Raw genomic sequence first — 26,607 nt, 5'->3', positions numbered from 1 at the left:
AGGCATTTGGAATGTTGGACTTTATAAATCAGAGTATTGAATTCAAGAGTAGTGAGGTTATGATGAAATTGTACAAGGCATTGATGAGGCCAAATTTGGAGTACTGTTTACAGTTTTGGTCACCAAATTATAGGAAAGATATAAACAAAATAGAGAGAATGCAGAGAAGGTTCACGAGAATGTTGACAGGATTTCAGGGTCTGAGTTCCAGGGAAAGGTTGTGCAGACTGGGGCTTTTTTCTCTGGAGCGTAGAAGATTGAGAGGGGACTTGATAGAGGTGTTTAAGATTTTAAAAGGGACAGACAGAGTAAATGTGGATAGGCTTTTTCAATTAAGAAAGGGGGAGATTTAAACTAGAGGACATGGTTTAAGATTGAAGGGGGAAAATTATAAGGGGAACATGAGGGGAAATTTCTTTACGCAGAGGGTGGTGGGGATGTGGAATGAGCTTCCGGCAGACGTGGTCAAGGCAGGATCATTGGTTACATTTAAGGAAAGACTGGATCATTACATGGATAGGAGGGGACTAGAGGGGTATGGACCGGGTGCTGGTCAGTGGGATTAGGAGGGTGAGGATTTGCTATGGCATGGACTAGTAGGGCCGAACTGGCCTGTTCTGTGCTATAAGTGGTTATATGGTCTTGTCCACGTTGAGACTTGGGTTGTTGCTCTTGCACCATTGTACAAGCCTTTCTTCATCCACTCTGTAAGCCGACTCCATGGTTGCTGACGAGGCCAACTACTGTTGTGTCATCCACACACTTGATGATTCTGTTGGAGCTGAACCTGGCAGTACAGTCATGAGTCAGCAGTGTGAACAGTAATGGACTGAACCTGCAGCCATGAGGCATGTTAGAGCCTGGTTTAATTGGGCTTGAGGTTTTGCTGCCAACCTGGACTGACTGCAGTCATTCAATCAAGAAGTCCTGGATCCAGTTGCAGAAAGGAGTAATGAGTGCCAATGAGCACTGTTTATCCACCGGCCTCTCAGGTAAGATTGTGTTGACCACCAGGTTGAAATCGATGAACAATAGCCTGGCGTATAAGGTACCATTCTCGAGGTGGGTCAGGATGGTGCGGAGGGTCAGGGCTATTGCATCATCTGTCGATCGGTTTGATCGGTAGGCAAACTGGAATGGATCCATTGTTTCTAGTCGATGTGCTCCATTCCTATCACTCAAAGCACCCTGTGACCGTGGATCACCCTACTTTGAATGGAGGCTCGAGTGGGGAGATTTCGATCACCTCTCCTGCTGCTCCACAAACAAAACTCTTGCAGATGAAATAGATTCTCAGGTATATTGTCCAATTGGTTTCAAAGTTTCCAGAATCTGAAGCGTCAGCTTGGATTTAATGTCAATTTTTTCAGCACACTTTTGCACATATAATTGAGCGCTCAGACAGCATAATTGAACAAGAAAAATCTCTCTTTAAAGCTTCAATCAATTTCTGGTCAGCTGTGTTCAGGAACCCAAATAGCACTATAACTTGTCCCACTGAATTCCTGTGGACAAACACTGATTAAGTCCTTTTGATAGAAATTGGACTTCTGTCCTGTGGCTTCCCAATGTAATGATGTTTAATTTGCTCCATCCTAAGGTCCCGTTCTTTCTATTTGATGCCAAACCCTGTCACATGAATGTGTAACAAAATGAGGTTTCTTTTATCTAACGTCTAAACCTCGAAGTTCTTGTGGATCTCACTGTAAGCCTCTTTAGTCTGACTTCTCTCCTTGCTGGTGGCAAGGGGAACAGATATCCTGAACATGCTGTATTTGCATGCTGGTGGCCCAGCAAAGGGCTCCACAGCTGAGGGACCCACACTGGTTGAGGGTGACTTGTGGATGGCCTGTGGGGTTTTGGACACTGGATGATGGGAAAATAAGTATAGGAGCCATGATTAGAGGGGGTGCTGAGGTCAAGAAGAGATCCCAAAGTGCCTCAGACACTGAGGGCTCCCTTATTGTGTCAGAGGCTTGGATCTGGAACTTGGGCTTGAACATGAGTCTGTGGGGCTGCAGAGGCGGCGGGGAGCATTGGAAGCAAAACCGCAGACATTCAGAGACTCTGAAGGGACTCTGTTTTGGTTCTGTTTTCCTCGTACTGTAAGGGGTGCCGGGCAACGCTGATGACTACTCTTTGCTTTACAACAGACAGAAGACAATTTCCTGCAATATTACATGTTCCGTACCTTTCCATGACAATAAAGGAAGCTTGAACTTTGAAATTTGCACATATAAATTTGCACCAATTTTTATCCGACCATAAGAGTAAATAGCATTGACGAGGAATTTAAAGCTACAGTGAACAGATTTGAGCAATGGTAGAACCCCTGAATCAAAGTGAAGGGAGGAAAGTTTAGGGGAGATATCAGGGGTAAGTACTTTATGCAGACAGTTGTGAGAGCCTGGAATGCTGGTGGTGGAGGCTGAAACATTAGGGGCATTTAAGAGACTCTTAGACAGGCACATGGATAGAAGAAAAATAGAGGGTTACTGGGTAGGGAGCTTTTTAAAAGGAATATATAGCTTATAAAGCCGTCCTGTCCAGAGAAGAAACAAGCCTTCCGTCGCGCATGCAGCCATCTTCAGCGCAAACTCCGGGAGATCCAAAATGAGTGGTGGACTAGCCTCGCCAAACGAACCCAGCTCAGCGCGGACATTGGCGACTTCAGGGGTTTCTACAAGGCTCTAAAGGCTGTGTACGGCCCCTCACCCCAAGTCCAAAGCCCGCTGCGCAGCTCAGACGGCAAAGTCTTCCTCAGCGACAAGATCTCCATCCTCAACCGATGGTCAGAACACTTCCAATCTCTTTTCAGTGCCAACCGCTCAGTCCAAGATTCCACCCTGCTCCAGCTCCCTCAACAGCCCCTAAGGCTAGAGCTGGATGAGGTCCTCACCCTGGATGAGACATATAAAGCAATCGAACAACTGAAAAGTGGCAAAGCAGCAGGTATGGATGGAATCCCCCCAGAGGTCTGGAAGGCTGGCGGCAAAACTCTGCATGCCAAACTGCATGAGTTTTTCAAGCTTTGTTGGGACCAAGGAAAACTGCCTCAGGATCTTTGTGATGCCACCATCATCACCCTGTACAAAAACAAAGGTGAGAAATCAGACTGCTCAAACTACAGGGGAATCACGTTGCTCTCCATTGCAGGCAAAATCTTCGCTAGGATTCTACTAAATAGAATAATACCTAGTGTCGCCGAGAATATTCTCCCAGAATCACAGTGCGGCTTTCGCGCAAACAGAGGAACTACTGACATGGTCTTTGCCCTCAGACAGCTCCAAGAAAAGTGCAGAGAACAAAACAAAGGACTCTACATCACCTTTGTTGACCTCACCAAAGCCTTCGACACCGTGAGCAGGAAAGGGCTTTGGCAAATACTAGAGTGCATCGGATGTCCCCCAAAGTTCCTCAACATGATTATCCAACTGCACGAAAACCAATAAGGTCGGGTCAGATACAGCAATGAACCCTTCTCCATTAACAATGGCGTGAAGCAAGGCTGTGTTCTCGCACCAACCCTCTTTTCAATCTTCTTCAGCATGATGCTGAACCAAGCCATGAAAGACCCCAACAATGAAGACGCTGTTTACATCCGGTACCGCACGGATGGCAGTCTCTTCAATCTGAGGCGCCTGCAAGCTCACACCAAGACACAAGAGAAACTTGTCCGTGAACTACTCTTTGCAGACGATGCCGCTTTAGTTGCCCATTCAGAGCCAGCTCTTCAGCGCTTGACGTCCTGCTTTGCGGAAACTGCCAAAATGTTTGGCCTGGAAGTCAGCCTGAAGAAAACTGAGGTCCTCCATCAGCCAGCTCCCCACCATGACTACCAGCCCCCCCACATCTCCATCGGGCACACAAAACTCAAAACGGTCAACCAGTTTACCTATCTCAGCTGCACCATTTCATCAGATGCAAGGATCGACAATGAGATAGACAACAGACTCGCCAAGGCAAATAGCGCCTTTGGAAGACTACACAAAAGAGTCTGGAAAAACAACCAACTGAAAAACCTCACAAAGATAAGCGTATACAGAGCCGTTGTCATACCCACACTCCTGTTCGGCTCCGAATCATGGGTCCTCTACCGGCACCACCTACGGCTCCTAGAACGCTTCCACCAGCGTTGTCTCCGCTCCATCCTCAACATCCATTGGAGCGCTTTCATCCCTAACGTCGAAGTACTCGAGATGGCAGAGGTCGACAGCATCGAGTCCACGCTGCTGAAGATCCAGCTGCGCTGGATGGGTCACATCTCCAGAATGGAGGACCATCGCCTTCCCAAGATCGTGTTATATGGCGAGCTCTCCACTGGCCACCGTGACAGAGGTGCACCAAAGAAAAGGTACAAGGACTGCCTAAAGAAATCTCTTGGTGCCTGCCACATTGACCACCGCCAGTGGGCTGATAACGCCTCAAACCGTGCATCTTGGCGCCTCACAGTTTGGCGGGCAGCAACCTCCTTTGAAGAAGACCGCAGAGCCCACCTCACTGACAAAAGGCAAAGGAGGAAAAACCCAACACCCAACCCCAACCAACCAATTTTCCCCTGCAACCGCTGCAACCGTGTCTGCCTGTCCCGCATCGGACTTGTCAGCCACAAACGAGCCTGCAGCTGACGTGGACTTTTTACCCCCTCCATAAATCTTCGTCCGCGAAGCCAAGCAAAGAAAGAAAAGAAATAGGTTAGCACAACATTGAGGGCTGAGGGGCCTATACTGCCCTGTAGTGTTCTTTGTTCTATGAATCAAAGGTGGATGCCATCCCCAATCCTAAGGTTTGTTTCTATTAACAGCACTGTCTGAAGGGTCAGCAAAAGTTCATCAATCTTTTGTTGTTGCACTTTTCACCTGCTGCCCATCTCTTTCCCATTTTCACCCTGTCCCAACTGTTCCTGCCAAGACTTCTGTGGTGATGTGACTGCCAGCCTACTGCGGGGGGAGGTGGGTGATCTCTGTACCTGCCAGGAAGACCACCTAAGGGGCTGACTCCACCTGGCAGGCTGTCAATCAGCCGACCCAAATATAAACCTGAGCCGGGCCCTCCTGAGCCAGTCACACGGGGAGCCACCAAGGCTTGAACTGGTGTCCAGACTTTTTACTGGAATAAAGACTGTGGTACAGTCTTTCGAGTTTTGTGCTTGCTCGCTGCTACCTCAGCACACCGCCAACTTCACTGCCAGCTTCTGATCCTTAACATCTCAATATTCCTGAAGAAATACAATGCATAAATAATTTCCAAACTCCTGCCTTGTTAGTTGATTCAGTCATTTGCCTGTTCGTGCTCTTGAAAGGCAGGTTGCATTGGACAGGTCAGCATTAGTGTGTCCTCAGCTGATGAAGTGACTCTCACGGCTTGTACATGGAGTCATTGGGAATGTGAGATTGAGACCTTGTGACTCGACTGCCTTTAGTCTCGTTAGTTTTTCCAGTACCTCGACTCTTGTGATAGTAATGTCTACAAGTTCTTCCATGTTGTTTGACACTCATCCCTTGGGTATCTTATGAATATTTTTAGTATCCTTCTCCATGAAGATAGATGTAAAAGTTTTGAAATATCAGTCATTTCCTTGCTGCTCGTAATAAATTCCACAGTCTCTTTCTTCACAGGCCAATATTTACCGAGCTCTTTCCTTTCTTCTGTGTATCTGCTGATGTTATTAGAACATAGACCATGGAACAGGCCCTTCAGCCCACAATGTCTGTGCTGAACATGATGCCAAATTAAGATAAATATCTTCTGCCTGCATATGATTGATATATCTCCATATCCTAACCCTGCATGGATTGTGTAGAGCTCGTCGAAAGAACCAAAGACTTGTTGATCCATATAACCATAGAACCATTTACGGAGCGGAAACAGGCCATGTTGGCCTTTCGAGTCCGCACCGGTTCACTGATTTTGTGCGCCCTCTTCGGGCATTGGTCCCGGTAGATCTTCATTCAATAACGATGGGCGAATTTCCAAACCAAGGCTTTTATTAGCAAAAGACAAGAGCTTTTCACAGGTGGCCGACCAGTCCGGAATGATCCGACCTGGCTAGGGACACAACCCTTTAAGGCCCAGACAGTAGGCGTGACTAAGCTCTCAGCCAATCGCTGTAAGCACAGTCATTACATACTCTAGATACTGTAACTATATACATTGGTGATAGGTCTATACTATCACAGGTTGTTTATTTGCAAGTCTCTTAAATACTACAATCCTATTTGGTTATGATACCTCTTACTGGTTTCTCTCATAATCAATTTTTCCTCTCCTTTGTGAAATTATTAACCCCTCCCAACCCTGGTTCATGGAAAAACTCCCAGCCCTTGAGCTTCCCAATAGCCCTTTCGTCTTTGTATGCACTAACCTTTGATTTAATGGTTTGTTTGACCTCTGGGATATTGAATCTCCCTCCTGGAATCCCTCTTTCTAATTAGGAATGGTCGGGAGGACTTGCGAGGCTGACTTTAGCTGAGAGCAGCTTTGCTTTCTCCAGGAAGCACACTCATGGCAGCCACTGCAATCTGGAGCAGCAGGAGGGACTCAGAGGGGTCGGGCAGTGACAGAGGGAGAGAAAGTGGGGTGGATTTTTTTTCCCCCTAGACTGGAACCTCCATCCAGACCCTTCGTTATGTCCTGGTGAAGAGCTTCTGCCTGAAATGTCGACTGTTCAATTCATCCCACTGATGCTGCGGAACCTGCGTTGCTTTCTCCAGGTTCTCCAAGAACAATGCCTGGTCTCTCTGGTTTTATCCATTTTCTGTTTTAATATGACGAACTGAAGCTGTTAGCAGGGTGTACTGCAAGTCATTTTAAATTAATGTATCAGGGATCTTCAAAAGATTCATTTTATACACTAGTGCAGTTAAAAGGCTCTTAGCTAAATGTGAGTGGCATTTAACCCATGGACTCAACTGTTGAATAAGATACGTTTTAAAAAGAATTATACAGAGATGCAGCATATGGTAACAGACTCTTACCATGGAATAGAAGGTAGCAGAGGTGGTTCTGCTGGTTAAAAAAGGAATTAAACATTTGGAGAGAGAAGATATTGGATCAGAAGATATAGAATCCCTATGGGTCGAATTAAGAAGCTGTAAAGGTAAAAGCCGGGGACGGGGTACTGAACTTTAAGATCAGCCATGATCTCGTTGAATGGCGGAGCAGGCTCGAAGGGTCAAATGACCTACTCCTGCTCCTATCTTCTATGTTTTTTCTATGTTTCTATGACCCGAATGGGAGTTGTATATATGCCTCAAAACAGTAGCCAAGGTATAATGTGAAATTTACAGAGGGAGTTATAGAAGGCATGTAAAAAGGGCAATGTTATAATAGTCATGGGGGGATTTCAAAATGCAGGTGGACTGGGGAAAACTGGCTGGTGCTAGGTTCCAAGAAGAAGAACTTATCGAACGCCTGCAGGATGGCTTCTTGGAACAACTTGTGGCTGAGGTGGTCAGGGAAATGGCAATTCTGGATTGGGTATTATGTAATGAATGAGAGATGATAAGAGATCTGAAGGTAAGGCTTAAGCCCTTCGTCAAAGATTATCTCAGGGGCGGCAAACCTGCTTAACATAATAACCACATACAATATATGATAGAATTCGCCCTGCAGTTTGAGAGAGAGAAACTAAAATCAGACGTGGTGTCAGTTATACCAGTGGAATAAAGGGGACTAGAGAAGTGTGAGAGAGGAACTGGGCAAAGTTGAGTGGAAAGGCCCACTAGCAGGGAGGATGGCAAAGCAGCAGTGGCTGGAGGTTCTGCAAGAAATAAGGTGGGTGCAGGACAGGAATATTCCAAAAAAAGAGAAATATTTGAATGGAAAAATGACACAACCGTGACCGAAGGGAGAAGTCTAAGCCAAAGTAAAATTAAAAGAAGGGCGTACAAGGAAGCAAATCTGAGTGGGACGTTAGAGGCCTGCAAAGCTTTTAAAAGCTTACAGGAGCAATGTCTTGGTTGTCTACTTGCCTTGGTCAGGAGCGGTGCCGGCTGCCGCTCATGATGTAAGCGATGCGAAACAAGTGGGGTAATCAGGGCAGTTACAAAATATTAATTTTGAAAGGAAGTTAGCAAATAATATTAAAAATAAAACCTTTTTAAAGTATATTAAGAATTAAAAAAAAACAGCTGATAGAAAATGATGCTGGAGAAATTGTGATGGGAGACGAGGAGACGGCAGAGGAACTGAATGAGTATTTTGCTCAGTTTTCACTGTAGAAGAGGTGAGCAGTGCACCTCACTTCCAAAGCTGTCAGGGAAGTGGTGCAGGCAGTCACCAGAGAGTAGGTGCTGGAGACACTGAAAGGTCGGCGGGTAGATAGGTCTCCTGGACTAAATGGAACATAAAAGTTTGTAGATGCTGTGATTGTAGTAAAAACACAAAAATGCTGGAGGAGCTCAGCAAGTCTCGCAGCAACCATAGGATGTAAAGGTATCCAGCCAATGTTTTGGGCTTAAGCCCTTCGTCAAGGTTTATCTCAGGGGTGGCAAACCTGCTTAACATAAGAACCACAAACAATAAACCTCAGATGTTTGAGAGCCGCAAGACATGAAAAAATATTGCATGCTCGTTTTTACTCTTACATGTACAAAAATTTTGTATAACTATTAAGAAATATATGATGTAATAGTAGTTGTATCTTTAAGAAGGCCTCAGGGCCAATGTTCCGTCTAATTTTTAGCAGTCAGTGTGCTCAAAAATCTTGTGGCCCAAATTTTTTTTCCTGTGACAAAAGTATATGCGTACTGAATGTTTGTGCAAATGTAAATTTCAAATTGTTTCAAGATCATTTTGGCACCGCTAATGTCTCATGACAAATAAAACTGTATTGGCATGTTTTAATATAATACAAGTATGATTGGATGCTACAAAGTAACATATTTAGTTCAGATTAGATACAACTTTATTGTCCTTGTGCCCCATAAAATACAAAGCCAATGAAATACAATTAGTGTCCAACCAGAAGTTTAAAAAAAAAACAGTGTTATTTACAAATAACTACATGCAAATAAAAACAAAGCATTCAGCAAGCAAACAATTCTAAAAGTACTGACAGTACAATTTGTATGCTGGACTACTCAGTGTTGAAATTTAAGGTTCAGCAGTTCACAGCCTCGGAGGTAAAAAGCTCTTCCTGAGTCTGCTGGTTCAAGAGCGAAGGCTCCTGTATCACCTACCAGATGGGAGGAGAGTAAAAAGGTAAAAAGACCATAGTTAGGGAGAGAAGCATCCTTGATGATGCTCTTCGCCCAGCCCAGACAGCGTTCCTGATAGATGTTCTCAATGATAGGCAATTGAATGCCGATAATCTTCTGGGAAGTTTTCACCACCTGCTGAAGTGCTTTACGGTCCGATAAGAGACAATTGCTGTACCACACTGAGATGCCTTAGATGAGTGGGCTCTCAGTGGTACAGCGGTACAAATCCATCACTATCCTGGGGTAGAGGTGTACTTTCTTCATACCCCTACTGTGGCTTTTTCATCAGGATGTTCAGGGACCAGGTGAGATCATCAGAAATGTGGACACCAAAGAATTTGAAGCTTGATGCACGTTCATCCACAACTTTATTGATGTAAATAGGGGCATGAGTGTGACTTCCAGCACCCCTGGTCCATAATGATCTCCTTGGTCTTCTGGGTGTTAAGTGCCAAATTGCTGTCGGCACACCACGCAGCCAGGTGCTGGACCTTGTCCCTATAGCCATCTCATCATCCCCTCTCATCAGGTCAACAACCTTGGTGTCATCTGCAAACTTGATTATAGAATTAGAACCATGTACAGGAATGCAGTACACAGCCCTGGGGCACGCTGGTGCTCAAGGAGAGAATGGAAGAGAAAAGATTGCCTAACTTAACAGATTGGGTCTGTTAGTCAGAAAGTCCAGGGTCCAATTGCAGAGGGATGAGCTGATGCCAAGCAGACGAAGTTTAACGATCAGTTTGGAGGGAATCACAGTTGTGAATGCAGAACTAAAGTCGATGAATAGCATTGTGACATAAGAGTTGGGTCTGTTCAAGTGGGTCAAGGCAGCATGAAGTGCCGTGGAAATGGCATCCTCAGTCGATCTGTTGATGTGATAGGTAAATTGATGAGAGTCCAGGATAATGAACAAACAGAGTGATCAAACCAGTTTCTCAAAGCATCTTGCAATGATGGGGTTGCAACTGGACGGAAGTCATTCAGACGCTTCGGCCCTGGCAAGATGGTGGTAATCTTGAAGCTCATGGGAAAAACTGCCTGGGCCAGGGAGAAATAGAAAATGTCTATAAAGACCCCGGCCAACTGTTCTGCACAGAATCTAAGCACACAGCCAGGGATACCATCCAGACCAGCTTCCTTCCATGCATTCACCCTACTCAGGGTGGCCCAGACATCAGAGATGGAAAGTGAGAGAGGTAGTTCATCCAGTTAAGATTTTATCCTAAACCTTGGTCTAGTTTGTTGATCCATTAAATGTGATATTTGAAAAACTAGCTAATTAGTTAACAGAAACAGTTGGATAAGAGACATTTTCAATAAGTATAATTATTAATTACGTCATTATTTTGGGTAACTAACCTTTTTGAGGGCACTGTAATGGATTTGTGTTAATATTATTCCTTAGTTTAATGTTAAAACTATATTTTATCTACATGTGGGTTAATAAGTTAGTTTGGGAGGACAGGGCTCATTTACATTCCACAGAGACATGGTTCTTTACAGCTGTTAGCTGACTTCAGCACAAAGATGACATTAGTATTTTAAACACACCTGGTTCTTTGAGATGGAAGACAGAAGCCAGTTTGAGATGAAAATAGCTGCTAGTTGGAGTTTAGAAGGTGAAAGGATTTATGATGGTTTTTGAGATACTGAAAACAATAGGTGTTATCTCAGAAACACCTGTATAAATGCACGGCCATCTTGGCTCTGAGGAGAGCAGACCTCATGGAGGCATAAGTGGACTTCAATGGTTTTAGCACATCCATGTCAAAAGATTTTATGAACTTCAAAGTCAGAAATGATGTCATTTGACATGAGAGATTTGAAAGAAATATATTATTGAAATATAAAGAGTTGAAGGAAACTCAATGTTCTGTTAAGATGCAGAACTGACCAGCAGCCACAAAAAGAAAAAAAACTGCCTTTTGTTACTTCTAACAAAAGGGGAACATAGAATAAGTAGATTTTCAAAAGCTAGGCCTACTTCTGACCCTCTCTTTAAGATAGAGAGGTCAGTTTCATCATTTGGAAAACAGATTCCAAAGTCTTTATTCAAAAGAAGAAGGTTTGACCTCCAGGAAAGATAGGAATTGTATTATCCCATCCATAGGAGATGCATTTATGGCCCAGAGGTGGTAAATTCTGCTGAAGAATATGAATTGTCCAATTCATTGAAAGAATTGTAAGTTTAAAGATGATACGATGTTTAAAATCGCTTTATAATTCTTTCTGAATTGAAAATTTAAGACCTTCAAGCAAAACTAGAATGATGCTCAAGTTTTAAAAAGAACTTTTCAGAGTGGGAATTTATTACACACACATAAACACACACACACACACACAAACACACACACACACACACACACACACACACACATTTACATTTGTGCATTGTGGGGTTAAGTATAGAGATGAGAAAGAAATGTTATATTATTAATAGTTTAATAAAAAGTATTATTTTGAATTTACCATGGTCTGGTGAATTTTCCACTGCTGCTCCTTTGTTAGTGCTAACAAAGTCCCTTTAGTCTCAACAAAATTAAAAGGGTTGTTAGTTTGTAACAGCACATTAATTTCATTTGTGCACTGGTTGCAAAATGTGTGTGCATATCCCCCCCCCCCAGCTTAGAGGGAACAGTGCTCGGGGCCAAGATGTCAGTTACTGTATACAGTGCATCTTTACCTCCGATGGATGCTGTGAGACCTGCTGAGTTCCTCTGGCATTTCTGAGTTTTTACAGTTGGAATGATCCTTGGGTTCTGAAAGAAAGGAGATTGTGGAAACATTAGTCATGATCTTCCAAGAATCAATAGATTCTGGCCTGGTTCCAGAAGACTGGAAAATTGCAATGGCCATCCACTATTTACAAAGGGAGGGAGGTAGCAGGCAGGAACTTGTAGACTGTTGGAATCTAGGGGTTAAAACATTATGAAAGAAATGATTAATTAATAATTTTATATTTACTGCATGGGTCAGGGAAAAAGAGGAATGTGACTAAGTGGCAATCACAGCATGGAGCAAAGTTGGCTGAGCAAAATTCTCTGCTCCCAAAATTCTTCTTTGGCTTGGCTTCGCGGACGAAGATTTATGGAGGGGGTAAAAAGTCCACGTCAGCTGCAGGCTCGTTTGTGGCTGACAAGTCCGATGCGGGACAGGCAGACACGGTTGCAGCGGTTGCAGGGGAAAATTGGTTGGTTGGGGTTGGGTGTTGGGTTTTTCCTCCTTTGCCTTTTGTCAGTGAGGTGGGCTCTGCGGTCTTCTTCAAAGGAGGTTGCTGCCCGCCAAACTGTGAGGCGCCAAGATGCACGGTTTGAGGCATTATCAGCCCACTGGCGGTGGTCAATGTGGCAGGCACCAAGAGAAGTCCTTGTACAAGGCAGTCCTTGTACCTTTTCTTTGGTGCACCTCTGTCACGGTGGCCAGTGGAGAGCTCGCCGTATAACACGATCTTGGGAAGGCGATGGTCCTCCATTCTGGAGATGTGACCCATCCAGCGCAGCTGGATCTTCAGCAGCGTGGACTCGATGCTGTCGACCTCTGCCATCTCGAGTACTTCGACGTTAGGGATGAAAGCGCTCCAATGGATGTTGAGGATGGAGCGGAGACAACGCTGGTGGAAGCGTTCTAGGAGCCGTAGGTGGTGCCGGTAGAGGACCCATGATTCGGAGCCGAACAGGAGTGTGGGTATGACAACGGCTCTGTATACGCTTATCTTTGTGAGGTTTTTCAGTTGGTTGTTTTTCCAGACTCTTTTGTGTAGTCTTCCAAAGGCGCTATTTGCCTTGGCGAGTCTGTTGTCTATCTCATTGTCGATCCTTGCATCTGATGAAATGGTGCAGCTGAGATAGGTAAACTGGTTGACCGTTTTGAGTTTTGTGTGCCCAATGGAGATGTGGGGGGGCTGGTAGTCATGGTGGGGAGCTGGCTGATGGAGGACCTCAGTTTTCTTCAGGCTGACTTCCAGGCCAAACATTTTGGCAGTTTCCGCAAAGCAGGACGTCAAGCGCTGAAGAGCTGGCTCTGAATGGGCAACTAAAGCGGCATCGTCTGCAAAGAGTAGTTCACGGACAAGTTTCTCTTGTGTCTTGGTGTGAGCTTGCAGGCGCCTCAGATTGAAGAGACTGCCATCCGTGCGGTACCGGATGTAAACAGCTACAGGGAGAGGAAATGCATAAAACGATTTAGGAGCAATGCTCAACTGAAGGAGGTGGTGGGTAGCACAGGAGACACAGGCCAGACCAGAACAAAGAATGGCCTGCAAGAAACAAAGGGAATGGAAAACCAGTCTAGGAGGAAGATTAAGGCATGAGGAGGTGTTAAAGAGAACAGCAGAAATTGGCCAGACAGGAACAGAATGGTGATTAGAAATATCTGGGGATGAATTAATTTCTGATCCAATCAACAGGATAGTCTGGCTTGGAGGATTAAGATGGGAGTGCTACACCCCAAAACAGAAGATGACTTGTGATAACCCTTATGCAAAAAGATCTAGCAAAGGAAGACAACTTTTGTTCTGTATGATAATGAAATCTAGCAAAGGAAGCCAACTTTTGTTCTGTATGATAAGGTTGATCTATATAAACTGAGCCAACTGGACAATAGCTCACTGTGCAGGTGACCTATGAACTAACAACTGTCCCAGAGCTCTGTTAAGTTTTATTCTTGTGCTGTGTAATAAACTGACTGTTGAACCGAATACCTTCTCCTATCACTTCATTCAAAGAACACGCTGGACTCAGACCACACATAGACTAAATTAAGAGTAAGGTAAAGCCAGAGTCCGATAAGACCTGTTAGCTTAACATCAGTGGAGTTGATTGTCAAGAATGAGTTTATGGATAACCTGGAGATACATGAAAAGATAGTCCAAAGTCACCATGGTTTCCTAAAGGGAAAATCTGGCCTGACAAACTTAACTGCAATTTTTTTGAGGAATAAAAGCAGACTAGACAAGGGAGATGCAGTGGATGCTGTGGATCTGGGCTTCTCAAGAAAGCCTTTGAGAATGTGCGGCTGCTTAACGAGTTAAGATCGCATGGAATTACAGGAAAGATCTAGCATGGGAGGAGCATAGGCTGATCAGAAGAGAACAGAGAGGGAATAAAGGGATTCTGCTCTGGTCACCAGTGGTGCTCCACTGGGTTAGTGTTGGGGCTGCCTCTTTTTATGTGGTTAATGATTGGGTTTGCAGAATAAATGGCTCTGTGGCTACATTTTAAGATGATACAAAGATAGGTGGAGGGGCAGGTGGTGAGGAGGAAATGGACTGATGAGAACAGGCAAAGATGTGGCAAATGAAATTGAATGTTGGAAAGTGTACGGTTGTGCACTTTGGTGGAAGGAATAAAAGGGCCAACTGTTACTTGGATGGGGAGAAAATTCAAAATTCGGAATTGTTAATGAACTGGGGAGTCCTTGTACAGGATATCCCAAAGGGTTAACCTTCAGGTTATGAAGTCGGTAGTGAAGAAGGAAAATGCAGTGTTCGCATTCATAATTAGAGGTATAGGGATATAAGAGCAGGGAGGTAATGTTGAAGGTTTATAAGGCACTAGTGAGGCTTCACTGGGAGTATTGAATACAGTTTTGAGGTCTTTATTTAAGGAATGATGTGCTGGCATCGGAGAGGGTTCAGAGAAGATTCACAAGAATGACACTTAAGGGTTAGCATATGAGGAACATATGACGGCTCTTGGACTGTGGTCCTTGGAGTTCCCAAGAATTGTTGGGGGTGGGGTGCTCATTGGAAGCATTTTGAATGCTGGCAGGCCTGGTCAGAGTAGGTGTGGCAAAGTTGTTTCTCATGATAGGCGCGTGTAGGAAAGAGGACACAATTTTGGGATTGAAAGGTGCCCGTTTAAAACAGAGATGCATAGGAATTTCTCTAGCCAGAGAGTGGTGAACTTCTGGAATTTTCTACCATGCACTACTGTGGAGGCCTGGTCATTGGGTATATTTAAGGCAGAGATTGAGAGCTATTTGAATAGTCAGGTTATCAAAAGTTATGGGGAGAAGGCCAGGGAGTGGGGCGGAGTGGGAGAATGGAATGGTGGAGTGGACATGATGGGCCAAATGACCATCTCTGCTCCTATATCTTATGGTCTTGCAGTCCACAAGCCTACACCACTCAAATACACCCATGACTTACTAACCCTGTAAGTCTTTGTTTACGCAGAAGGAAACCGGAACAGTTGGAAGAAACCCACACACACATGGGGAGAAAGTACAAGCTACCTACAGTCAGTGGGGAATTTGAACCCGGGATGCGGGCGCTGTGACAGCAATGTGCTAACTGCTACACTATAATCGTGCTCCTTTCAAAGTCTCCGAAAATAGTTTGGGGTGCATTTATTTGGAAAGTGAGTGAGTTGTTCAGTGCTATCCTGAGCTTAAAAGGCCTGTTCAACTTGCAGAAATTTACTCGAATCTCTTGCATGTGTTGGAATATGGAATCTTTATTCCAACTGTCTATCAAATGATAACTTAATTCAATTGCGGAGCTGGTCAGTTTTCCTGACTTCCCACTGTTTCAAAAGGCTGTAACTAAACAGAGAATGCTGGAAATGCTTAGCAGGTTGGGCACCATTTGTGGAGATGGGGAATGACCGGTTAATGACCTTGTATCTACACACAGGCCAATTCCTCTACTGGAAAGGCTGGTTACCTGAAATTGGTGAGTCTCATATCACTCAGTGCAGAAGTGGGTCATTCAGCTCAGTCTGCAGTGTGCGTTAACTACGGTATTTTCCACACATAAATCCGATTTGCATTCTTGCTGGGGCCAATTTACAGTGGGTCATCAGCCTATCAGCTCTCACATCTGTGGGATATAGCAGGAAACCCACATGGTCACAGAGAGAATGTGCCAACTCCATGGAGACAGTACCCAGAGGTCAGCGTTAAACGTGGTTACCCGAGCTGTGGGGAGATGACAGGTCTAACAACTGCCCTGCTGTGAAGCATTGAGCCCGGGGGGTTGTCGCGTGTCATGTCAAATGATGGGATGCTATTTCGAACAATCAGCATTCCTATTTTTTTTTATAACTCTCATATTTCCGACATCTGCAGTGTTTTGATCTTTAAGGTTACATACATACATCAGCACAGTAGCAGGTCCTTTCATGAGTCCATGACGCCCAACTGATCACCAACCCCCAGTATTTTTTGAAAGGTAGGATGAAATCGGAGACCCCGGGGAAAACCCAGACAGTTGTGGAGAGAACATATAAACTCCTTACAGGCACCATGGGATTTGAACCCCAGTCCCGATCACTGGCGCTGCAACAGTGTTGTGCTAACCATGCCTCTTTAGTGTACATATTTACATCATGGTTTTGGTTTTTATTTGATAATGGGAATTAATTGATTGCCATATACATTGTACAAAATGTTACGAGTCCAGCGGACCCCAAAACCCAGCAGCAATAGATAGCCATGACGACAAAAGTTGCTTTTAATTACCTTTGAACATGAAAATAGAATCAAGCTTTAACTTATCTCTATTGACTCATTTAACCTACTTAACCCCCTTCTAATTCTAAGGGCACGTGGGTGTAATGTGTGTGTAAGTTCACAGTCCAATCTCACTGGTTGCAGGCAATTCTTATACTGTGCACAGGAGTTAACGTTAATAAAATTCACCAGGCTTTGGTGCTTAACAGGTAAATGGTTACCACTCAGAAAGGTTCTTGTTGGTTTTCAGAGAGCTTTTCTTGTTCCACGACATCCACAACTGATTCCTTTTTAATCAACCATTCCAGTGTCTTGCTGATGTAACTTGCCCCCTTCAGGGTTCTCCAAATGATAACCTCTTTCTTTCAGGTCACCACAGAGTTCCTTTCTGCTTCTCCTATTCCGAGGGAAAAACCAGTCAGCCAGTCTTCTCCTTTGACCAGGCCGTCTTGCCAAAGCTTGCCAGCTTGTCCCTTTGGAACCAATGTCTGTGAGCTCTCGCTCTCTCTCTCCCTCTCCCTGAGAGCAAAGTCTTTTTCTTCCCTCCTCTCTGCCTGCAAAGATCACCCGACCTTCCAGACAGCAAGTTCTGTTTTCCAGACATAGCTGCTACTACCTGTTGTTACATTTGTTGCCTTTTGCAAAGGACAGTCCATCATGACTCTGAGCACTCTTGCAAAAGCTCCTGCAAAAATTCTGTGTTTTAAAGTGCTTGTGTGTGACCTGCTCTAACAATCCTTTCCCAATTTATCTCCCAAACACCTCTATATACTCTGTCACAACACACATTGAAATTCTTACTTGCAGCTTTGTAAAAACAACTACAATAGTACATTAAAGAGAGAAAATAAGTACCAAAAAAAAACAGATACCCTTGTGCACAAAAGTGACTGCAATAGTGTAGAAAATCTTTTTGTGGAAAAAACATGAAAGTCTGTAGACACGGTGATTGAAGTGGAAAGACAATGCCGGAGGAACTCAGCAGGTCAGAGCAAGGGGAGGTTCAAGAGACGGATCGATACTTCTCTCTACTGCTCTGTTTTCAATCATCTCTCTTTATATTTTGGGTATTTAAGATTGTTAGGATTTGGAATGCCCTTCTGGAAGCCTTTAACAGATAGGCAGTAAATATTTGAGCAAGGAAACAAAAGCTCTTTGTGGAAAGGAAAGGAGAACACAATGTTGGGATCTGGCACAGCTCTTGGGGGGGGGGGTGAATTGCCCTCTTGGTGATGTGACTTCCCATGAGTCTGATGTGCAATATGATGGACATTTGATCATGTTATGGGAAGGGCACCTAGCTTGTTGTACTACAGCTGCCTCACAGCTCCAGTGACTGAGGGTCCGTCCTGACCTCGGATCATTTTCGTTGAATGGAGGCATAGATGGGGTCAATAGTCTTTTTTTTCCCCAGTGTGGAAATGTCAACTACGGGAAGGCAAGGTGAGAGACATGAAGGTTTAAAGGAGATGCGCTAGGCAAGTTTTTTTTAAACTGAGAGTGGTTGCTGTCACCCCTTGTTCCTCCCAGGGTTCTGGTTTCTTAATTGTACTCTGACATCCACAAAAAACTGCAGATGCTGGAATCTTGAGCGAATAAGGAGAAGCTGGAGGGACTCGACGGGTTAGCCAGCATCCGTGGGCAGAAATGGTCAGTCCATTATTTGGAGGACCCTGCGTCGAGACTAATCTGGGGATGGGAGGTATCAAGGGGAAAAAGGCGGGGGGAAGCTGAAGTGACGGGGATGGATAGAGAGGTGGAGAGACAGGTAAAGTCAGGAAACATTAGGAGGAGGAAGGTTAGAAAAAAGTGAAAACTGAAGCATAGCTCAGAAACAGACCCTTCAGCCCACTTGTCTGTGCTGAACAGATAAAGGAGAGATAGAAACAATGGAACCAGATAGAGGTGGGTAACCTAATACAAGTCGAGAATCCTTTATCTGAAATGCATGGGACCCGAAGTGATTCTGGAATTTTTTTGGATTTTGGTATTATGTGTTGAGGGTAACTAAGCAGCCCAGTAGCATCAGCAGAATTCCCGTATCAGCTGTTAAACAACAACAAACGGCAGACTTTCACTCTCCACCTACGATGATCAAAAGGATGTATTCCATTTTTTTTTCAATGCAATAATGTTGCTGGTCATTTTACACTCAAGTGTGGTGGAGATGAACTTCAGATTAAACATGAAGATAATGTTTTGAACTTGCCTTGATTCAGAACCATTTCCGCTATTTCACCATTGGTCATTTTCAACAATATCTTGGTACCACAGAACAGGGAATAAGCAAAAATAAGCGAACTAGCACGAACAGAGCATCAGAGACCCACATGGGCAAGTGCAGTCATTTGTGGCGTCATTATCAGTGCTCAAAAAGTTTCGGATTTGGGATCTTCAGATAAAGGGTAGTCGACCAGGTTATAAATCTGAAAAAGAAATCCCAAAAATCTGAAACACTTCTGGTCCCAGGGATTTTGGATAAAGGGATATTCTACCTGTATTGGAGCATCAAATGTTCAGGCCATTGGTTTGAAAACTGTACAGGAGGAATACAATGTGTTTACATTTAATCTCATCCAGACAATAGATGAGGCTGAGCACAGGCATGCCTGTGCAGGAATGGTGGGAAGAATTAGAACTTCAGACAGGAGGTACAGAAACTTGAAGTCTAGCACCTCCATGTTCAAGATCAGTTTTTAATCCATCACCTGTCAGGCTCTCAACAATCCGCATTACCCTAAGAAGAACCAGGGCCATCAAAAGATCTGTTTGCACGTGAAAATCACTTTTTCTTGCCGAGGTGTAATTGTGAATATTTAGCCTTTGGTATTTGTTATCTCTTTTTCATTTTTGGCTTATTGTGGTAGTTTAAAGTATATTAATATAATTGGGGTAGTTTGCATTTCTGTTTGGCCTCAGCAGATAAGAACTTGGGTTATTCTCTTGCATACATGAGAAGAAACTCTCATTAAATGCTGGACACCTGCAGTTCTCGCTTGGATCAACAGGTAGAGTGCAGCAGCTCGGCAAAGCAATTGCCCAATCTTACATTGTAGCTACTTTCAGCTTTGACCATTACCGGCCAAGGGAAGACATGTCCTCTGCACAGTAGTGAGTGAGGATACAGCAGGGTAGAAGTCCGTCCTGGGCCATGAAATCCGTTCCTCCCAATTAACCTATTGACCCTGTAAGGTTTGGAAGGTGATAGAACTTTGAGAGAAAACCCCTGCCGGTTACAGGGAGAAAGTACAAACTCCTTGCAGACTGAGGCAGATTTGAACCCTGGTTGCTCCCATTGCAGTAACCATATAACAGTTTACAGCACGGAAAGAAGCCCTATCAGCCCTTTGAGTCCGCGCCAGTTCACTTGAACAACTCCACTAGTAGCATTACATTAACCTCTACACTAACTGTGCTGCCCCAGTGTAATGCAGCAAGCACAAAGAGCATGCTGATTCCAATAACAATATGGTTCTCTGTTTATTCTTCCAATAAAATAATACCCACTATCCTGACGAGCTCAATCCAATGATGCCATTCGTGCTTTGAGAGGGTCTTTAGCAGTGAATGGTCCATTCAACGTACCCTTTAATAAAGAGTCAACACTCTTAAATAGCAACAATTTTAGTACAAAATAAATTGCAACCACTCAGAGCTGGACCACGTTGATTTTCTATGTTCACAGAATAATCCAGGCTCGCTTGGCTGTGAGTGTTTCATGGACCCTTGAGATGATAATTTGTTCCAGAAATTGCATCTGGTTGAGTGAGATTTCTCTGACAAGCTGATTGACGGGCTGCTCTGATGGTAATTAAAATGTAGGTCTGATTGTTATTAATAAAGCTGGCACATCACCTTTTAGGCAAATTTGGTACCACACAGAGGAAAGAGTTTTCTCTTTCAGTGAGAACATAAGCTGGAGCCCTTTGCAGATACACATATAACAACCCCTCCACCTCATTTTGTCAGATATTGCTAGGTCAAGAGGGGCATGGATGAGGCACAAAGTTCCCTCACTCTTTCAACCAAGCACTCTCAGCTCAGGTTCGATATGTGTTGTCCTTTTACAAGGGCAGCATGAGGGAAACAGGTGGAGGAAGACATTTTCAATACGACCCTATCACACAGATCCAGCCCGGAGTGAAACTCCCTTTACATTGTTCCTTCGAACATGTGAGGAATGAGGAAAGCATCCTCAACATTGTCTTCAGGTATTCTCTGATGAGGGGCAGAACAGATTAAAAGTGGGGCAATGTGCTCTTTGCATTAAACATCCCAAGGTCAGGAGTAATCTTCTTGCTTTGATATTCCACCAAACTCGGGTGCAGCACATACTGGACGTGGAATAACACTGCGCCCACAATGTCATAACTGGGAGTCAAGAATTGGAGATATTGGAATCTTGAACAAACAATGAAAAGCTGGAGGGGACTCTGTCAGACAGAGTCAGTGTTTCCACTCTCCATATCAATCATGGTCTCTTTCAATTTGTGGCTAGAGGGTAATATTATCCCACCTGTTGAAATATACTCCGGTGATGAACATGTCTTCCCTTAGGGCATTATATGTCAAGGAGATCCGATCCCTTCGTGGGAAGTTCGTTCCAATCCAGTTGAGAAAATAAAGCTTCAAATAAAGTAAAGATTGGAACAATTTCCATTTTGGATCTACCCCCAAGTCCTTAATACAAGAGTCAAGTTGCAAGAAGGGAGTAACGAGATGGAGTTTGTTGACATTTTGTTTGTTGTTGCTTGGATGTATTTATTGCTTTGCATCATGATCACAGGGACGTAACCTATCATTGCGATGGTGTGGGTGGATTGGTCAAGATGATTAGCCTTCAGTCATGGATGAATGCCCAGCAGGATATGTGTTAAAGGAGGAGGAATCCACATGATTTTATGATTCAATGAGTTCTCAAGTATTGAAGCGCTATTGATCAACCACATTAAACTGAGAGTTGTGATTAATAGGCTTTAATCACCTTAAGACTTCAGCACATCTCATTGGCCCAGTTCCAAGGCAGGTACTGAGGGAGGAGTTTGGATTTAACAGCCTTTATGGGGATTTCCAAGGGGAGGAGTTGCAGGTGCAGGGGGCGGGCCAGCCCATACAGTACACACATACACATAGCGCTAACAGCTATTCAGTGGTTGCACCACATTCACCCCTTCCTTTGAAACAAAGTCTGGCAGGGTGAAGTGAGCCAATGTCCATTACAGGTTCAGCCTGTCCCGTGGTCTTGTCTGTCATTGCGACCGTCGAAGGATTGCTGTGGTTCAGCTGCTGTCTCCCAGTCAGTGTCTGCACGACAGGCGATGCCTCTGGCGGCTGGGGGAGGGGGGGAGGCTTAATAGGACCGTGGGGTGCTGGGCACAATTAGTGGGGCTAGCTGGCTGAGGTTGCCGTGAGGAGATGCTGATTGGTTGGTTGAGGGGTCCCCTGCATTCGCCATGTCTTGGATGGCTGTCCATCCTGGTACTCCATGTAAACGTACTGGGGGGTCTGCGTGGAGGAGGTGGATCTTATCGATGAGAGGGTCAATCAGGTGGCTTCTGGTATGGCTCCAGGGCAGGACTGGCCCAGGGGTCATCAACCAGGGTGGCAATGTGGATCCCAACGCCAACTTCCTGGGGAAGGAAAAGAGCCTTTCATGTGGTGTCACTTTAGTAGCAGTACAGAGGAAGGACCTGGTGTCGTGGAGCGCATCAGGGAGATCTTCTTGCCATTGGGAGATGGGCAGGCCTTTCAACCTGAGGGCTAGAGGGTCTGCCTTCCAGATGGTGGCATTTTCCCTTTCTATCTGGCCGTTCTCCCGGGGGTTATAACTCATGGTCCTGCTCATGGCTATTCCCTTGGCCAGCAGGTACAGGTGCAGCTCCTCACTTTTAACCGAGGATTCCCGGTTGCTACGGATATTGCATGGGTCTCCAAACAGAGTGAATATGCTGCAGTGACTTTATGCCTGTGGCTGTGTGGAAAGGGAAGAGGGAGTATTCATTGTTGATATTTAGGAAGTAAATGTTCCTATTGGTGGAGGGGAAGGGGCCCTTGAAGTCCATACTCAGGTGTTCGAAAGGACGGGTGGCTTTAATCAGGTGAGTTTTGTATGGCTGTTAGAATTGGCACAGATATTCTCAACTAAGTAAGGGTGGTTGTGGGCTCTAATGGAGTGGTAGAGCCTGGTAACCCTGCAGTGGCAGGGGTTGTTGTGGAGGACTTGGAGATGATCCAACTGTGCATTGGCACATGTCCCCCGGGACGGTATTGGGAGGCTCGTTGAGCTTCCTGGGCTGGTACAAGATCTCATAGTTGTAGGATCTTGTTATTCTTTATTTTTTTTTTCCTGCTGTTTGTTATTGAACATAAAGGTGACTGTACATTGGTCAGTCAGCAGGGGAAATGGTTGGCCAGTCAAGTAGTGCCACCAGTGACGCACAGCTTCCACTATGACCTGAGCTGCCTTCTTGATGGCTGAGTGCCGGAGTTTGGGGCTCTGGAGGGTTTGGGGAAAAAATGTCCATGGGCCTTCCCTCTTGATTGAGTGTGGCAGCCAGAGCAAAGTTGGACGCATCATTCTCCACCTGAAAGAGATGGATTCATCCACAGCATGTATTGCCGCCTTGGCAATGCTGCCCTTGATATATGTGAATGCTGCTTGGGCTTCTGCTAAAGGGGGAAAGGCGGTTAATTTCACCAGGTGGTGGGCTTTGTCCGCGTAATTCTGGACCCACTGGGCATAATATGAAAAGAATCCCAAGCACCTTTTCAGGGCCTTGAGGGAATGGGAGTTCCAACAGGGGGGCGCATTGCCATCAGGGTCAGGCCCAATGATGTCGTTCTCCACCAAGCAACCGAGGATGGCCAGTCGTGAAGTGCTGAGCACGAACTTCTTTTGGTTGTGATTGAGGCTGAGGCTTTTGGCCGCCTGGAGACATTTCTGTAGATTGGTGTCATGATCCTGCTGATCATGGCTGTAGGTGATGTCCAGGAAGGGAAATGTGGCCTTTAGCCCATAGTCATCCACTACCCGGCCCATCAACCTCTGGAAGACAGAGACCCCACTGGGGGAGTGGTTGCACCACAAGGGTAAACTAAAAGAACAAAAGGACCATGAGACACAAAATGGAATTAGGCCATTCAGCCCATCCAGTCTGCCCAGCCTTTCATCTTGCCTGATTTACTCTCCTTTTCAACCTCATTCTCCTGCCTTCTCCTCATAATCCTTGATTCCCTTCCTGATCATTAAATGAGTGGCTTGGTTAACATTATTGGTCAGTGCCCAGCATCCCAGGTCTGGATCCTCCACTGTGTGCAAGGAGTTTGCACATTCTTCACATGATATGCATGGGTTTTCTCAGGGAACTCCACCCTCCAAAATGTGTGTAGATTGCAGGTTAATTGGGCGGCATGGGTTTCATGGGGCAGAAGGGCTTCTACTGTGATGTGTCATTAAAAAATACCCAATGACTGACCTTCAAAGCCATCCGTGGCAACGAATTCCATACATGCATAGATTCCAAGGAGGTAAGAGGAGATCGTTTAATCCAGTGGTTCTCAACCTTTTTCATTCCACTCATGTACCACTTTAAGTAATTGTTATGCCGTCGGTGCTCTGCGATTAGTAAGGGATTGCTTAAGGTGGGATGTGAGTGGGAAGGGAAGGTGGAGAATCACTGCTCTCGACCCAATTGTTATTGAAATATTTGGCTTGAGAAAACTTGTCATTGGCCCCTTTTCCTTTGGAGTTATGAAACCATGCACATAATGAGTCAATGGTTTTCAACCTTTTTCTTTCCACCCACACACCACCTTAAGCAATCCCTTACTAATCACAGAGCACCTATGGCATAGGGATTACTTAAAGTGGTACGTGAGTGGAAAGAGAAAGGTTGAGAAACACTGGTTTAATTTAACCTGATATGTTCTGGAATGTACTGCTCAAAGAAATAAGTTACTGAAACAGGTTGAACGGTGACCATCAAAAGTAAATTGGATGTAAACATGAAGAACAAAAAAAAAATTGTGGGGCAATAAGAACAGAGGTCGACCTCCTTTTGTCTTGTCCAAGAGTTCAGATCCAAGAGGATGGTTGTTTCCATGAGACGCCCATCAGCACAGTGGTCAGGGTGGCCTGTCAAGATCTCCGAGAAGAAAATCGATCACTGATTAGAAATTTGAAGTGGAAGCAGAACTTGCTCAGCAAATTGAGCAGCGTTGGAGCTGGAAGGAAGGCAAGGGCAGATCGGCCAGACACCACTGGGCAGAGATTCGGCCCTTCAATAGAACAGAATTGGCTTTGAGCAATGTACAATGATGCCCCGGGGGCGTCACAGACATTTGCACCATGGTAAAGGAGGGAGAAACACAGTTTGTGCACAGGACACCAGAGCAATGAGATTGAATTGCAGAAAATCATAGATGCTGCCCAGGAACCCATTGCACCAATATTTGCTCTGAGTGTAGCAGGTTGGAGCTTACTTGTCTATTAGAATGTATATTTCTCCCCCTCATATGAAACACTCTGAAAACTCATTATAGATTCAATATTCAGATTACAGTATCTCTTTCAATAAGATTCATTTTTCAGTCCCTTTGCTCAGTCTCCAAATGTGGTTTGACCTAGAATGAGCAGGACTCAAAGCTCGAACCACCTCTGAGCAGGTGATGGTCAGGCACCTCCTTGAATCACCGCAGATTTAAAAAAAATGCTCTTTGTTGAACTGGTGTTGATTGCCTGGCTTCAAGGTAACCATTAGAGCTACAGATGTGACAGGCCGTGAGGTTACACTTTTGGGCCCCCTTCCCCCCCCCTCTGCTACTTTTGCTGTTAATTGGGAATCCCTGAGCTTTGATTACTGTCTCACTAACCAGAGAGAATAATATTATTTCTGTCCACTCTGTCAACATCTTTTGTTATCACGCAGCTCCAATGACCCTGAGCAAAAAAGAAATGAGCTGCTGGGGGAATTCAACCCCCGGGAGCAAGCAATAAGAAGCTGGTGGGCAGGCAGATTCCACGGATCAAAATGGGCAGTCAACATTTTGAGTTGGAACCTTTAATTGAGACTTGATTGGTTGAGCAGCATCTGGTGGATGGGAGAAGCGGGGTGGGCGGAAGGGAGAACTATCAGTGTTCTGGGGTTGTCCCTGCCTCGGGGCTGTATCCTTTCACCCTCCAGATGCCACTCGACCGTTTCTGTTCCATCAGCAGTTTGTTTTTCTTTCAAATTCTAGTGTCCACTGTCTCCAATAATACTGGTTCAATCACAGAATCATAGGGCACTAAGAAACAGGCCCTTTGGCACATCTAGTTCTTGCTGAACTATTATTCTGCCTTGTCCCATCGACTTATGCACATGTCCCTCCCATCCATGGACCTGTCTGAGCTTTTCTTAAATGTCAAAAAGTGATCCTGCATTCACCACTTCAGTGGGCAGTTCATTCCGCACTCCCACCACTCTCTGCACGAAGAAGTTCCCCTTAATGTACCCTTTAAACATTTTGCACTTAACCCATGTCCTCAGGTTTTAGTCTCATCCAATCTCAAGGGGAAAAACCCTGCTTTCATTTACTCTATCTATACCCCCCCCATAATTTTGAATGCCTCTATTAACCTGACCCTGTCCTAACCTGACCACGTTGTGGAGTTTGCACCTTCTCCCAGTGACCTCTGGGGTCTCTGCTTTGTACTCTCATCCCAAAGACTTGGGAGAGAAATCTGTTCCCCTCACCCAAGTCTGGCTCTACATGACCCTTGATGTAGTTGACCCTTAACTAACTCCTCAGACATGAAGGGTCATCAATGCCACCTCCCATGAAAGATTATAACAATATTTGGAATAGTTCCTGGGGATTTAAAAAAGGTAAGGAGAAAATTAAACTACATCAAAACAAAATCCGTCGCTCAGTTCTTTGCGCACATGCCTCGAATTCTATGGTTGTGATT

At 44.8% G+C, this 26,607-nt stretch overlaps 1 long non-coding RNA gene across 2 annotated transcripts in view; it reads right to left on the bottom strand.

Annotated features, from left to right (window-relative positions):
• The window catches only part of LOC138756509 (uncharacterized), a 63,664-nt gene that overhangs the window by 20,698 nt on the left and 16,359 nt on the right, over positions 1 to 26,607 (bottom strand). For both annotated transcript variants that reach the window (XR_011353120.1, XR_011353121.1), the window contains exon 3: positions 11,890 to 11,965. This is a non-coding gene — a long non-coding RNA (uncharacterized lncRNA). The remainder of the gene's footprint in view (positions 1 to 11,889; positions 11,966 to 26,607) is intronic.

Source organism: Narcine bancroftii, chromosome 3, assembly GCF_036971445.1.
Source record: "Narcine bancroftii isolate sNarBan1 chromosome 3, sNarBan1.hap1, whole genome shotgun sequence".
In the NCBI taxonomy this organism is placed as follows: domain Eukaryota; kingdom Metazoa; phylum Chordata; class Chondrichthyes; order Torpediniformes; family Narcinidae; genus Narcine; species Narcine bancroftii.
The sequence above is the reverse complement of the archived record's forward strand: the minus strand, read 5'-3'. Positions and strand labels throughout refer to the sequence as shown.